The 16,930-nt window shown below is 44.9% G+C and overlaps 1 long non-coding RNA gene across 1 annotated transcript in view; it reads left to right on the top strand.

The window, feature by feature from the left end:
- LOC147674132 (uncharacterized) overlaps window positions 1-16,930 on the top strand; it is a 159,299-nt gene that overhangs the window by 83,036 nt on the left and 59,333 nt on the right. Inside the window, exon 2 of the long non-coding RNA XR_015302553.1 lies at window positions 5,324-5,466. This is a non-coding gene — a long non-coding RNA (uncharacterized LOC147674132). The remainder of the gene's footprint in view (window positions 1-5,323; window positions 5,467-16,930) is intronic.

The following is a 16,930-nucleotide window of genomic DNA, read 5'->3' on the forward strand; positions in this document are numbered from 1 at the left end:
GTCGTCTTTTGATTGTAGCACGGAATAGAAATTGCCATTAACTGCATTTGCTTGTGTGATTATTGATGTATTTTCCATTTGAGAGAGCCTTGATGAGAAAGGCATCTTGGCCAACTCTCTAACAATAGGTAAACACTGTATATTGCAAATTTCAAAAGAGTTAGAACATGTAATTTATGGATGCTACAGTCAAAAATAGTTTTGTACGGTCTGAACATCCATTTGGATGAACCAGTTTTACAAGTAGGTCATTTGGTGTTTGAAACACAGCATACCATTTCATTTCTCATTTAATTTCCATTTCCTCTTAACTGCATTAAATCAAATGTCCTTTTAAGTTATCTTATTTTCTTTGATCAGACCTGGTCAGATCCAATTAGGTCAAATATTTACTTTCTCAAGTAGGAAGGGGTTAGTAGTAATTGGAAATGAGATTGTATCCTCTCTTACTATTAATACTCTGGATAAGCGTCGAAAGTGACTCAAATATAATAAGAGCAGACTTTTTCTTTAAGATTCAAGTCCCATTGGTTGAACTCAATCGCGGATAGAAACGTATTTCCATGAAATGCATTACAAACGGAATTATCAATTAGAATATGAACACATAAACCAGATTTTAGCATGACTGCTCTACCCTCAAGCTGTGCTCTTCACATATAAAAGTCCTTATACAATCCCAGACAAGACTTCATCACCCTCTGAATTCAGGATACTCATTTGCATTCATAAAATGTGATAGTTGATTAACACCTTATTGTCCTTCATCTCATATTGGACATTCCTCTCTGAATCCTAGTGATAGGTGCGACTACAAGATGCTCTGCTTGGCTCACAAAACCTCTATGTTGACCCCCCACACGTTCTCGCTCCCAGACTGTAGACCTTCTTTAACCACCCAAGATCTCTGCCATTAATGCACTTCCTTAAATTCATGCTTAGTTCTATGCAACCACTTAGGCATCCTCACTAACCACTCCCTTACCTCATCAGCACCTTTTTTGGTAGACTTACCCTCTCTTTTATATGAATGCCTTATCACTTCAGTGTGAAGCCCATCTCAATTCACCAAGTCAGGCAACTAAACCTGATATTTTGCTTTCCAGGCACCCAAAATCTGGAGTCAGAATGCCAAACGATGTTGAAGTACAATTATTCCTTTTACTTTAAAGGCATAACGTTCTCTTCATGTAGCCCATGAGCTGCAAGGGCAGTCACTGAATCGCCACCAGTTTGCTGTTCCGGTCCGTGAGGTTATGTTGTCCACTTGTAAACTGCACTAGAGGAAGTAGATCAGTTTTAGGTATGTCTCTTGAAAAGAGACACTGAGAGCAGATGTGCGACAATAGATATGAAATTAATGATGTTGAGTGAATGAGACACCAGGCGAGTAGTAAAGAAAGGGTTCAGGAGCAAGAGGGATGACCATGAAGCACACCTACTGCGCTATTTGTTTGTTACAAAACACTTGTATTATAAATTAGCATTTGAATAGTGCTTACTACCCCTATGTGGGGGTGCAGAAGTGCTTACCCACCAATAGAGGAAGGTATGCTGAGAAAGTTATGGGGCTGTAAAGAGATTTGTTTTTTTGAGTTTATGTTGGATGTGTTTTTAAGTTTTGCTTGTTGACCATCTAGGTTCTTTTATCGTGTTATGGGGCGCAGTGACTGTAAGTGTGATGGATGAGGGTAAATGAGAGATTATCATGCACATTTTAATTGTTTTGAAGTCTTGCCAGCTTAACCACGGGGGGAGAGGGCTGCTGTGAAATTGTTCACCAGAAATGGGGGTAATCTGAGAAGGCCCAGTAATCCATATTGCAACATGCACTAGGTAGAGATGCTATTGAATGTGTAAAAGGATACCAAAAGGACAATAATAATAATTTGTGACATAAACAGTGGTCATGCACCCCTTTATTTCATTTATTAAATATACTTATTTCTTTAAAGGCAAGGGTTAAGGGTACTTCTGAATAAATACACCCCATGAATGAGAAATGAACCTGAGTAACAACTACACACTGTGAAAGACCCAGATTCCACCTACTTCCTCTGTGACAAAGGATGCCAACATTTGGAACAAGGGTTCATGCCCAAAACCTCTCTCAAGCTCCCGGAGGCTGGGAAGGGCAGACAAGCCCAAGCCTGGCCATGGCTCAGGCAGGAATACTAGCTATGCACATGTAGAGGTGAGGAAATAAACAGTTGGTAGGTTGCTGTCCTAACAGCACAACAGCAAATCAGCCCGTCTTGTGTTTCCCTCAAAAGTCTATTTGAATGCATTACTTTCATTAGGTCAGAGAGACCCTTATTCCTCCTGGTTTACAAGGCGGCATCTTCCTGACTTTCTGGGATTCCCTCCCAGAATGACTTCCATTTTCAATATTAGTAGTGAATGACATTTCAGTGTAAAATATATTCGATGTGATTAAGGAAGATGCACTCTGCTTCTGTTTTATTTTTAAGGATAGCTTGTGTAATTGAACTGAGCCTGAATCTATTTATTTATGTGATTTGTAGAGTGCATGGCTACCTAAAAAAGGTTTCCCAGCACTAGCATCCTCACTGAACCGACCAGAATTCCCAAAAGCCAAAGGTAACTATTAATGAACATGTGTAAACAACCATGTTTTGAGCAGCTTGCGGAAAGCTGTAAGTGATTTGCTGGTTCTCAATTATTGTGGCAAGGTGTTCCACAGCTGTGCCCCATGATATGCAAATGCCCAACCACCTTGACGGGTTCTCTTAATTCTGAAAACTACCACCAGCTCCAAATGGCTAGAGCGAAGCGAACGTGTAGGTGTGTACAGGACACCAAAGGTCTCCGGTATATGGGCCCTATGTTGAAAAGACATTTATGCATGTTGCATAAGGCTTTAAATTGAATCCGATGTTCAGTTGGCAACCAGTGAAGGATGTGTAACATTTTGGCTGATGAGGTGGATCTGGCTGAGTGAAGGAGCTGTGCAGCCGCCTCTTGTACCGTAGGAAATCGTTTAAGCAGAGATGTAGTAGCACCTAAGTATAGCACATTGCTGTAGTCCAGTATGGACATTACCAGGACCTGGACAACCATTCTTTGAGCAGGGGCTGGACGGCACATTAAGATTTTCCCTAACCACTTAAGGATGTCAAAACAGGTGGCTGCTACTTTTTTGATCCAATGGCTCATCGGCAACTTGTCATCGAGCTATACCTCCTATTCCTTTTTTCAGACAAGCCATGGGGAAATGTACCCATAGCAGATGCCCACAGATGAGGAACTCAAAGGTTGGATTGATTACCCACCAACTGAACTTTTGTCTTGTCCCCATTCAATTTTAATTTGAAACTTGGGCAAGACAGATGTTAGGAGGTTCTGCTTTGTTGTTATCCTGAGATGATAAGGATACCACAATTTGGGCATCATCTGCACACAAGAACAATTTAAGCCCATCAGATTCTACAATCTCGGCTAATGCTCTCACGTGTAGGGTGAAAAGAAGAGGGCTCAGGGTCGAGCCCTGCGGCACCCGGAAACTAGGTAGTGTGGTTTAGACCTATGATGATGCAGGGCTCGCAAAATCATACACACTTTATTAGACCTGCAGGTCTAGTAACTTGAATAACCTACTTGACCTAACTATTATGTACTTGACCTGTGAACTGGTCTCAAATTGTATGATGATAATTTGTCTATGGAGCCTCCTTTTTCTTCTTTATCACATAAGAGAGCACCTTCAAATATGCAAGTTCACTATTTCTGCTGTACAAAAAAACTCTTTATTTACCAGACTGAACATTTGCTCCATGTATAATAAGAATCAAGTCCACATATAGGGTACACATGATCACTGGCTTACCTGTTAGCTCACTAATAGCAGTGTCATCTGGGCAGGAGCAAGAATATTTCCCAGTTAATGTTTAAAAACTCACTTTTCATAAATATATTACTAAAGCATGTTGTGGTAGTGCACTGTCATTTACAGATAGCACATTTTCCATTGAAATGGCCACAAAACGTTCCCTCTAACATGTAGTTTTACTGATAAAACTACATGGCGCATAAACAATGTTTGGAAATTGGGTTGCGGCAGAAATATTTAAGATTCGCACATCACCAAGTAAAGTGTTCTGATTTGTTTTCATCCTATAAGAATATTTTTTTCCAATACAGAATTACAAAAATGTGACTTAATAACTAGTGAAATATATTTGAAATGTTTGAGCAGTTCACTTTTTAGCTATTTCAGTGTTGTGTTATAAATAAAAGCATGAAATCTCACAGCCTTTCATTTCACATGCTTTGCACAATGTGCTTGCCACACAGTTCACTTTTCAAAATCCTCTAACATAAGTCACAGAAAGAAAAGTAAATATGGAAAGACAAACTGACTTTTGACCTCTGTCTCTGAATGCCAAGCAAATGTGACAAGATAACAAGATTTAAAGGCATCTTTATTGCTTTATTTACTCTTTGTGAGCAAGCAGAACACCTTTAGTCTGCTCTTTAGAATGGGTGAGTGGGCTCTAAAAATAACTTGTCCTGATTAAATTTGGCTGCTGTAGCAAGTGGATTTTTCAAGCCCTTCTATGTCAATTTACCTGAAAGGTTTGTTCATGTAAAAAATAGCTCAGCCATGCCAGGACTGAGCCCAGCGCACCCATATTTCCTAGTCTGGACAGTAGAGTGAAATGCGGCACTAAGATCCAGTAGGATCAGTGCTGCCTCACCACCTTTATCTAGCTGACAGCGCAGGTGTACAGTAACACAGAGAAGATTTGATTCAGTATTGTGACCAGACTCATTGCATTGGCTTTAAAAGGATTAGATTCTTATTTTATCCAAATAAGTTTCAGCCTGTGAGCTGTAGGTTATGCAGTAATCGCTTCTGTAGTTACAATAACTCACAAAGTTACCTCCTCACAACATTGAATGAGAGTTATTTATTTTTGCTGATGTTAAGTTTATAGGAAGTTATTAACCCCTTCGCTGCGGCGGCTATTCCGCCGCAGCGCTAAAGGGGCGGGGCGGCCGCGCGGCCGCCGCATGCTGGTGACAGAACCGCTCCGTCACCAGCTACAGTTGAGCTGTGCTGGTGACGGAGCGGTTCCGTCATGACCCGCCCCGCTCTTTAGAACGCCCGCGCAGGCGCGAAATCAGCGCCGCGCAGGCGCGGCGGCCGGGCCATGACGGAACCGCTCCGTCATCAGCACAGCTCAACTGTAGCTGATGACGGAGCGATTCCGTCATCAGCATGGAAGGGGTTAATGTAACGCAGTAAACGATCTTATGTTCCATTTCAAATGTTGTATTTGTTGCTCTTGTTATCTTTCAGATTTCAGGAAGATCTTAATGATTATGAACAGCACAGCACTTTGTTACAGAAGCAAGAACATTCTTGCTCCGATGGTCCGTGTTGGAATGCTGCCAATGCGTCTTTTGGCATTGGATTATGGGGCCGATATAGTTTACTGCGAGGTATGTTGAAACTGCTCCTCATCAGGTGCTAGGATCACAATATGTATTTGTGATAAAGCTATGACCTACCTTTTTGTAGCTGCTGTCAACACACTTTACATGATGTGGTGTGGGAAATCTTTTTGAATACCTCCTTTAAGTTGTGGCTGACACTAGGACAGTAGGTGTCAGAAACTCTAAAACGAAAATTAGTGATGTTTACTGTAAATGTGTATTGTGAATATTTTCCTTGTTATGCAAATGTTCATTGATTTTATTTGTTACATTTGGTTTTGTCCTCAAATAAGCTGTTTGAACTGATTGCCTTGGAGACCTATTCACACCTTTCTGCTTTTCTTTAAACTAAAGGTTTTAGCCTGAAAGGTAGACCTACCTCTGTTGCATACTGAACTATTTTCAAAGGCTGAATTATGTTTGTGTGTGTTGAATGAGGGAATGCAATAGGAGAAGAAAGTTCATCTAGAACACAAGAACGCTCCCTTTTACTTCTATGAAGAATTACAAAGTCAAATATAGTTTTATTAAGACTGTTGGCCATTAAACATAATTCAGGAAGTAATCAACTTATTCTAATACAACGCACCACCTTAAATATATATATTCAATTTCACAATTTTTAACAGCTGATAAAAACCATCAGACAGCACAAGTTACATCTAAGTACTGCATTACAAATTAATAAAATTCCTTGCCTCAAGTCTAGTAGTTACTCTACCTACTCTTTTCCTCTAGTAGAAACAAACAATCTAATAAAGTAAGTGTATTGAAACATTTAATGCTTATTCCACATTTACGAATCTCTCCCCCGTTTCATTTAAATACTTAGTTATCCCAGGTCAAGCATAAAAAGGATTTATACCATTTCTAAATTTTAAAATAACATGTCTAATTTTGAGATTGGTAAGGGAGAGATATAATTGAAAACCCACCACTTCTCTATGAATCCCACAGGGATATTGTAGACTTCAATGATCACTCATTAAAATCATATTTTTGAAGCCATCTCTGTCCTTAATCGTAGTTCTGATTTAGATAACCTTATTGGGGATGTTGAAATGGGAGAGTTGAGAGAGAGTGTGAGTCTAATCTTCTCCAATGGCTCTCTCAAACTCCCAGACCATTTTAAATCACTAACTGATTGTTCCTTTCTACAGTAAGAGGCAATTTTATCTCCTCTCCCCACCCCCCTGCCCCCCCAACCAAAATTAGCAATTGTTGGAAATGGCCCTTTGCTTTTGTCCGTCCCAGTTTTCTGCTGATCTATGTGCTAGCCTTATGACTTTGAGCACTTTTGACACTGCCATTCAGTGCTAAAATGCTGTGCTTGTCATGTACATACTGATGATTAGTGTATACAGGATTGGCTGATTTGAGTTAGCTGTAAGTCCCTTGTCAAGGGCTAAGACATGTACCTAGGGCATGTAACTCAAATCCTCCTACGTGGGGATGTAGCACTGGTTGTGCCACACACGGAGATAGCTCTTCAAACGTGCCACAGGTTTACCATGGCAGGGCCTGTGTGTGCAGATTACAGTTACTCGGCTTGTTATTTAAAAAGCTACTTGTCAAGTTACTGCATGTCTCTCGCTACATCAGAGTACTCCCTGGGGGCAGTGTTGGGAAAAGGTAGGGCATGTGTGCGGGTGTTCTACATGTACTGGTAGTGAATGGCACCGGATGGTGTGTTCAGTACGGCTGGGCCTGCTTCTTGCATTGGATTGACATGAAGGATTTGTGGAAAGCTACTGAGCTGTATTTCCTACATGCAGAAGAGTGGCAGTATAGTGTTTGATATGGATGAGTTAGTAACGGCAAATCCTCTTTTGTGGCGCAAGTGGATTCAGCATTACTAAGGTGGAAATACCACTTTGGGAATGTGTGCATTTCTGTGCTTGTACTCTATATACCTGTCAGCCTGCTTCCAATCCACATCTGGGTGCTGGGGGGACAGCTACATCTGTGCATTACTGATAAGATAGCCATAAACTCGGGGCTCAAAGGAAACAATAGACCTTTAACTCTGAGGGGACGGATAAGATGGGGTGGAATTGGCACCTTCATTCCAAGGGGCTGGGTCTTGGGCCAATAAAAGATATTGATCAAGCCTCCCGCAGGTAGGATGGCAGACTGGAGAACATTTAGAGAGGGCCCATGCATTTTAAAGGTGACCTTTTGAACTGATCTCACCTTCAAAGGCCATTGTAGGTATAACTACTAGGGCTCTGCCCTGAGGAGTCAGAGACGCTTGTGGGATTGGAACCATACTATGCTGGTTCAACGCTAGGACCTCGACAAGAGGAACTATTAGGGCGGGTGGGACTGCAACTATATCATCTGCAGGCTTGTGGTGGACTGGGGCTTATTGTGCTCCAGGAAGGGGACTATCACTTGGTGTATTTTGCCTGGATGTTGCTAGCAGGCAGCTAATGACCAACTGTTGTGGCCCGGGCGCCTAAGCACTACCCAGGGGCCGGTTGGCTTACCTCTTGTTCACGAGATCCCAGAGACAGAAAGGATCTCTCCATTTCCACAAGATTGTAAGGACTGCGCAGGGTACAGCGGAAATGAGTGGAAGCGATTGTTGGTTAGGAGAAGGATTGTGTAGACGTGTACAGTAATCACTCTGTGCTTATGAGTGAGCTTGTCATGATCAGCTGCTCACCTGCAGGTGCCATAGCGTGAGGAGTTTGTGGAGTGTGGCGGAAGTTTGCTTAGTCAGAGGGACCCAAACTTTCAACAGGAAACCTGTGCAAGCTTGCACTCTGTAGCACATGGTGTCCCAGGGGTGTTGGGGGAGAGTTTGTCAAGTCCAGTGTCACGGTCTGTTGTCTAAGGGGGGTCGGGCGATAGTGGTCCCGCACTTGTGAAGGTGCCACTGAGTGCCGGAAGACCTAATCTGGATGGACGAGAACATGTAATTGTTTCCTTCTGCTTTAGATGGTCCCGACAATCTAATCAAAGTGTTGCCAACGGGTGCAACGTGTATTATTGCCTGGTGTAGTTTTAGGGGCTGGGTCACGAGGCTTATTCAAAACCTATGATTTCTTGACCATTGCAACTGTACGGGTATGCAATATTGCGAATGTCGAGTTTTATGCTAATGTGTTAGCAGGAAAGTGGAATACCTGTGAACAGCCTGCATATATGTTTCTGTTGCTTTTGATGGGGGAGGGATTGCTTGGATCGTATGCACCTCGGAGAAATACGCACATAGTGTTTCTTACGAGGCTCAGGGTATAACGGGGGTAAGTGAATACCTATGACTTGTACATAAATGTTCATGCTGTTCTGCTGCTAATGAAAGAGTTCAACAGTTGTATATAACTGTCAAGTATATATTAAGTGTGTATGCCGTTTTGATCTTAATGTGTCTGTAATATGAAAACCAGTGTTTTCTACGAACGGTGTAGAGTCTTTTTGTAGCATACAGTGTGTTGCAAGGGTGGGGGTTTTGCCAGTACTTCACACGTTGACCCTGAGGGTCAGCCTGACTCTGTGCCAAGCTACCCAGTGGTGAGCACAGATTATCAGATAAGTGTAATGTACTTATCCTATCTACGACAGTGGATTCTGCCTGGCTTTGATGCATCCCAGCCAGCCAGAAACCGCTGTATCTAAGAGCAACCTATTGCAAAACCGTGGGGTTTGTCTCATGGATAGTAAATGCCAAGTTGTCAGACATGTCTTAATGCTTGCTGCCTGTACCATTGAAGATTTAGGCAAACCCAACACAGATTCCAGACATTGACCCATCCCTGTTAATGTCATCAACTTTCTCCATCATACCCCTATCCTTCTGGAACAGGCCCATTATGACCTTTACGGTCCTTTTTTCTTAGTAATTTTCACATGCCTTTTCTGAGATTATACAATTTACTGTGTTTTGCTTCCTGCCCATACTGAATTGAACTAATTTCCAGAATGTTATTAGATCTCTCAGGGATATTGCAGATATCATTTGTTCTCAATTTGTTTTTTCTTGCAAACAGATTTTATTGGAACATTGGCAATCCACATCCAGTATACAAACATACGTCAAAGGGGGGGGGCATCTCCACCCCACATTACATCAGCAGGAGTACAGTACAGTACAGTTCCTGAATAAGGCAAACAGTTCTCCACCATAGTTGCATACTCTTTGCTAGCCAGGTCTTTGCAATTGGTGGAAGCCCCTTGGCCATGAAGAATACTCATGAACCGTGCAGTTCCCACCCCCCTCTGTTCCTTGCGCTGCACCGGGTTGTGTGGACTGAGGACACCAACTATCTGATCGAGAGAGGGCTCTATGGAACGCAGCACTCCCCCTCTGCATGCGTTGCGGGCTCTAGCTGGGTCTGCTGTAACCAGTTGCCTTCACCCGATGACCTCCTATAGGCAGAGATCATCAGAGAACTGGGCAACTAGTCTGACTTATTATCTCCTTCCCCGTTCTCTCCTTCCGTCAATGCATCTGTCAATGCTTCCCAAGCCCATGCATAATCCGTAGGTCTCCTACCCTGGTGAGCCACCCGTAGCACAGCACTCCCCTCCCTACCGACCCAGTGAAGTAGGTCAGCCATCCAGCACTCCAACCTAAGGCCAATAGAGACCTTTCATTGCATCATTATCCTTTTCTTGTCCAGCACCAAGGCCTGATAAATGAACCTGGACATTGCCCTATATTTGGCCGTGGGGGGGAATATCCTCAGTAAACAAAGCCTAGGAAAGAGGACCAGTGAGCGTTCTGTGATCGGAGTGGTAGGAGTATTACCGCTCATTTGGATGGTGATGGAGCCACCCATCTATGAGCCTCCAGTGGTGTTGTCAGTTGAAGAATTTCCCGGACAGCCAGACAGTGGGGCAGTCTTGCAGTGGGGGATGTGAACTATCCCAGTCTACATCAGCTGCTCAATTAAAGTCACCTCTGATGATGAGGATCTGCTTCATTAGAGGAGCTAGTGTACGGGACAACGTGCCGAAGAATGCAGTGTGGCCTACATTAGGACCGGACCGGTTTCGAGGTAACACCTCTCGTCAGCCCGGCTAGCTTGACTCCAGTGGTGTGGAGTGCCTGGGACCCACGTCTGAGCATCCCCAGCGCACTTATGGCGGTATTGCAAACAAAACAGGTGATGGACCGAATGTGGATCAATGTCACACATTCAACCCAGTCCAAAGATCTGGGCCCAAATCCATCGTTTTTTTGCACTCCACACCACCCTGGGTTAGACAATGGCGATATGCAAATCAGCTCTGACCCTGTGCCCCATGGGAACAGTCCAGTCCGAACTACAAAAGCCATGTCCTTCCCAGAACGGGTAGCTCAGACGTGGGTCCCAGAGCCTCCACACCACTGGAGTCAAGCTAGCCGGGCTGATGAGAGGTGTTACCTCGAAACCGGTCCGGTCCTCGGATGCTTGATTCCGGTCTGGGAAAGATATGGCTGTGTAGTTCGGACTGGACTGTTCCCATGGGGCACAGGGTCAGAGCTGATTTGCATAAAGCCATTATCTAACCCAGGGTGGTGTGGAGTGCAAAAAACGATGGATTTAGGCCCAGATCCTTGTACTGGGGTGAATGTAAGACATTGATCAACATTCTGTCCATCAAATTGTTTTTTGTTTTTTGTAATTTTCTCCCTGAGTGTACTGGGGTAGCTCAGACGTGGGTCCCAGAGCCTCCACACCACTGGAGTCAAGCTAGCCGGGCTGATGAGAGGTGTTACCTCGAAACCGGTCCGGTCCTCGGATGCTTGATTCCGGTCTGGGAAAGATATGGCTGTGTAGTTCGGACTGGACTGTTCCCATGGGGCACAGGGTCAGAGCTGATTTGCATAAAGCCATTATCTAACCCAGGGTGGTGTGGAGTGCAAAAAACGATGGATTTAGGCCCAGATCCTTGTACTGGGGTGAATGTAAGACATTGATCTACATCCTGTCCATCAAATTGTTTTTTGTAATTTTCTCCCTGAGTGTACTGGGGTAGCTCAGACGTGGGTCCCAGAGCCTCCACACCACTGGAGTCAAGCTAGCCGGGCTGATGAGAGGTGTTACCTCGAAACCGGTCCGGTCCTCGGATGCTTGATTCCGGTCTGGGAAAGATATGGCTGTGTAGTTCGGACTGGACTGTTCCCATGGGGCACAGGGTCAGAGCTGATTTGCATAAAGCCATTATCTAACCCAGGGTGGTGTGGAGTGCAAAAAACGATGGATTTAGGCCCAGATCCTAGTACTGGGGTGAATGTAAGACATTGATCTACATTCTGTCCATCAAATTGTTTTTTGTCTGTTGTTGTTTGTTTTTTGTAATTTTCTCCCTGAGTGTACTGGGGTAGCTCAGACGTGGGTCCCTGAACCTCCACACCACTGGAGTCAAGCTAGCCGGGCTGATGAGAGGTGTTACCTCGAAACCGGTCCGGTCCTCGGGTGCTTGATTCCGGTCTGGGAAAGATATGGCTGTGTAGTTCGGACTGGACTGTTCCCATGGGGCACAGGGTCAGAGCTGATTTGCATAAAGCCATTATCTAACCCAGGGTGGTGTGGAGTGCAAAAAACGATGGATTTAGGCCCAGATCCTTGTACTGGGGTGAATGTAAGACATTGATCTACATTCTGTCCATCAAATTGTTTTTTGTAATTTTCTCCCTGAGTGTACTGGGGTAGCTCAGACGTGGGTCCCAGAGCCTCCACACCACTGGAGTCAAGCTAGCCGGGCTGATGAGAGGTGTTACCTCGAAACCGGTCCGGTCCTCGGATGCTTGATTCCGGTCTGGGAAAGATATGGCTGTGTAGTTCGGACTGGACTGTTCCCATGGGGCACAGGGTCAGAGCTGATTTGCATAAAGCCATTATCAAACCCAGGGTGGTGTGGAGTGCAAAAAACGATGGATTTAGGCCCAGATCCTTGTACTGGGGTGAATGTAAGACATTGATCTACATTCTGTCCATCAAATAGTTTTTTTGTAATTTTCTCCCTGAGTGTACTGGGGTAGCTCAGACTTGGGTCCCAGAGCCTCCACACCACTGGAGTCAAGCTAGCCGGGCTGATGAGAGGTGTTACCTCGAAACCGGTCCGGTCCTCGGATGCTTGATTCCGGTCTGGGAAAGATATGGCTGTGTAGTTCGGACTGGACTGTTCCCATGGGGCACAGGGTCAGAGCTGATTTGCATAAAGCCATTATCTAACCCAGGGTGGTGTGGAGTGCAAAAAACGATGGATTTAGGCCCAGATCCTTGTACTGGGGTGAATGTAAGACATTGATCTACATCCTGTCCATCAAATTGTTTTTTGTAATTTTCTCCCTGAGTGTACTGGGGTAGCTCAGACGTGGGTCCCAGAGCCTCCACACCACTGGAGTCAAGCTAGCCGGGCTGATGAGAGGTGTTACCTCGAAACCGGTCCGGTCCTCGGATGCTTGATTCCGGTCTGGGAAAGATATGGCTGTGTAGTTCGGACTGGACTGTTCCCATGGGGCACAGGGTCAGAGCTGATTTGCATAAAGCCATTATCTAACCCAGGGTGGTGTGGAGTGCAAAAAACGATGGATTTAGGCCCAGATCCTAGTACTGGGGTGAATGTAAGACATTGATCTACATTCTGTCCATCAAATTGTTTTTTGTCTGTTGTTGTTTGTTTTTTGTAATTTTCTCCCTGAGTGTACTGGGGTAGCTCAGACGTGGGTCCCTGAACCTCCACACCACTGGAGTCAAGCTAGCCGGGCTGATGAGAGGTGTTACCTCGAAACCGGTCCGGTCCTCGGGTGCTTGATTCCGGTCTGGGAAAGATATGGCTGTGTAGTTCGGACTGGACTGTTCCCATGGGGCACAGGGTCAGAGCTGATTTGCATAAAGCCATTATCTAACCCAGGGTGGTGTGGAGTGCAAAAAACGATGGATTTAGGCCCAGATCCTTGTACTGGGGTGAATGTAAGACATTGATCTACATTCTGTCCATCAAATTGTTTTTTGTAATTTTCTCCCTGAGTGTACTGGGGTAGCTCAGACGTGGGTCCCAGAGCCTCCACACCACTGGAGTCAAGCTAGCCGGGCTGATGAGAGGTGTTACCTCGAAACCGGTCCGGTCCTCGGATGCTTGATTCCGGTCTGGGAAAGATATGGCTGTGTAGTTCGGACTGGACTGTTCCCATGGGGCACAGGGTCAGAGCTGATTTGCATAAAGCCATTATCAAACCCAGGGTGGTGTGGAGTGCAAAAAACGATGGATTTAGGCCCAGATCCTTGTACTGGGGTGAATGTAAGACATTGATCTACATTCTGTCCATCAAATTGTTTTTTGTAATTTTCTCCCTGAGTGTACTGGGGTAGCTCAGACGTGGGTCCCAGAGCCTCCACACCACTGGAGTCAAGCTAGCCGGGCTGATGAGAGGTGTTACCTCGAAACCGGTCCGGTCCTCGGATGCTTGATTCCGGTCTGGGAAAGATATGGCTGTGTAGTTCGGACTGGACTGTTCCCATGGGGCACAGGGTCAGAGCTGATTTGCATAAAGCCATTATCTAACCCAGGGTGGTGTGGAGTGCAAAAAACGATGGATTTAGGCCCAGATCCTTGTACTGGGGTGAATGTAAGACATTGATCTACATCCTGTCCATCAAATTGTTTTTTGTAATTTTCTCCCTGAGTGTACTGGGGTAGCTCAGACGTGGGTCCCAGAGCCTCCACACCACTGGAGTCAAGCTAGCCGGGCTGATGAGAGGTGTTACCTCGAAACCGGTCCGGTCCTCGGATGCTTGATTCCGGTCTGGGAAAGATATGGCTGTGTAGTTCGGACTGGACTGTTCCCATGGGGCACAGGGTCAGAGCTGATTTGCATAAAGCCATTATCTAACCCAGGGTGGTGTGGAGTGCAAAAAACGATGGATTTAGGCCCAGATCCTTGTACTGGGGTGAATGTAAGACATTGATCTACATTCTGTCCATCAAATTGTTTTTTGGCATTATGACTCTGTGCACTTTACCAAGGCTAACAGATTCTAAAGTGCTTGTGATCTCACCCTTTAACATGGTAAAATTGTCCTACACCTAATTGCCACATTTAATTTAGTAGTATGTCCTTATTAAAGTGATACAGCCTGTACATATGGCACGTAAATTAAATGCTACTACTGGGCCTGTAGCACTCCTTGTGTCCCTCACCAAAGTTGCACTTTAAAAACTGTCTGAGGCCTGCCAGTACAGCCTATAGTGCAGTTTCAAACTGCCAGTTCGACCTATGAAATAAATCTTTTGCTAGGCATAAACCTTTCTTTTTGATATATACAAGTCACCCCTGAGGTAGGTTTTCGACACCCCATGGAGCATGGTGCATTCTATTTAAAAAGAATTTGTGTTTTTACGTTTTATATGTTCTGGTAGTGAAAAATGCCTAAATTATTTTTCCCTACTGTAAGGCTTTCTCATAGGATAATGTTAGGCTACCTTATTACATTTAATAAGTGCTACCTTATGATTGGGAGCAGGTAGAAATGTCGTGTTTGGACTCAACTGAATTGTAATTTAAAATCCTAGTTAATGATAAAATTGAATTTTAAGCCACAATTCTGTAAAAGGTACTTTTTGAAAGTTGGAATGTTGTTGTCCTGGCAACATGCCAGGACACTGGCATGATGCCAGTGTCCTGGGTCACATGACTGAAAATTGCTCGGCTGTTGAGGTTTGTGTATTCCGCCCAGACAGTGTGATAAAGGGGACTAAGTGTTGCAGGAGGGACATTCCTGCCAGGACTCCTGGGGGACTGAGCAATTCCCTGCCCCACTTACGCTTCACAGTGGTGCCTCCACCACATACATAAAGGAACCTGATACTAATCTTTAGACACAGCAGAAATATTGAAGCCTTGGCAGAGGAAGGAAGAACTTTCCAGAAGCAGATGTGAAGGTAGCCTAGAAGTGTCCCCCACTTCAAAGACTGGCACCAGGTATACACACCGAACCCTTAACAACTATTCAGTGCACTCCTGGACATGTGGAAAACTTCAGAATGACTGTTTGTACCCCCAGACGACTGCTTTGCCACTTGAGGCCTACATTGCTCCCCAGAGGACTGCCCTGCTGTTTTAGGCCTGCCTTGCTGTTTGAACCCAGGACTACCCGAGTGACTCAAGGCCTAGTTGACTGGCCTCCTGTGTGAGCCACAGAGACATAACACGCTCCAGAGAGCTTAAAACCCTGTAGCTGACCTCTGCTGTAATTAGTCCTAACCTCTCCAAGGGTGCCTTCAAGGTCCTGAAGCCGTTAAAGTGATGTTAGAGGAGCTGCTGCTGCCTAAACCTAAACTTTTTGGCTTAAAAACGTTTTTTCCAAAAAGTGCCGGAAGAGCCAACATGTGGTACTGGAAATTCTGGACCCTGCTATTGTGTGGTACCAAAGCTCTGCACTCGTGTCATAAATATCATCGTATCATGACGATTTTGGTATTGGCAGACCGGTAATGATTGAAATACTTTCCCTAAGCATTTGCGTCATGATCGAGTGACGAAATCACCCTGAAATCGTAGTTTTCGTCCTGAACCCTCGGGTTCCATTTTGTGAGCGGCAGCCATTTTGTGATTGCCCTTACATAGCCAAATAACTAAGGCCGAATTCGATCTGAAAGGACACGTACACCTTTGCTGACTCCTCTGTGACTTGGGCGAGCTGACTCCACTGCCTCAAGCCAAACCTGTTCGGGCAGTTCCTTTCCCAGTGGCCGAGCGAGATTAGTATCAAGGCACAACATGTCATAAACCGTACATCGCACACAAGCTATGCTTAATCTCACACACACCTGTCCCTGTTTCTTCTTTATGACCTGTTTTACAAGGAGGAGGTGCCCGATTTTATTAGGGGTCCGTCGAAATCTGATGAAAGTTCTGGGCCCTGCCGGGTAATCTATCACGAACTGGACAAACTGAAATGTGGGCTTGTCATCATGACTCTGCTTTTTCTTTGTAGTAGAAATATTTGTATGACCAACTGTAAAACGAGGAATTCTTGCCTGAAGCTTATTATTTAGTATAAAAAGAGAAGGCTGGTTCTGTAAAAACGAGCAGTCTCCTGAGAACATACATGCTGTTGTACTTCTAGGATACCTGTTACTGGTTGCAGCCAATAAATATGATCCTTGACTTCACCTAGAAGACTCTGTGTTTCTGTAGTCTGAAACAGGAAGGACTCGAGGTCTTTGGGTGTTCTCCCTGGCACCGCCGGGTCCATAAAAACCCGGTACCTCAGTTGGCGCCCAACGTGGGGCGGTATCAGCGGTACCGGTCCAAGCCAGAGGTTCGTGAGGAGCTTTGTGTGAAAATTCCGGAGGACGGCAAGCCACTTCAGCGACCCCTGTATGTCGGCGTTGTTCCAAAGGTCTTTGTTGCGAGGTTCCCCGCGTCCCGACGGCTACGAAGGACTGCTGCCCTGACTATCGCCCAGTTTTGGACCCTTGATGATTGGTAGAGCGAAACGATAGACGAGTCTTCTGGTGACGTCATCGA

The sequence above is a fragment of the Lissotriton vulgaris genome, chromosome 12 (genome assembly GCF_964263255.1).
Source record: "Lissotriton vulgaris chromosome 12, aLisVul1.2, whole genome shotgun sequence".
Lineage (NCBI taxonomy): Eukaryota > Metazoa > Chordata > Amphibia > Caudata > Salamandridae > Lissotriton > Lissotriton vulgaris.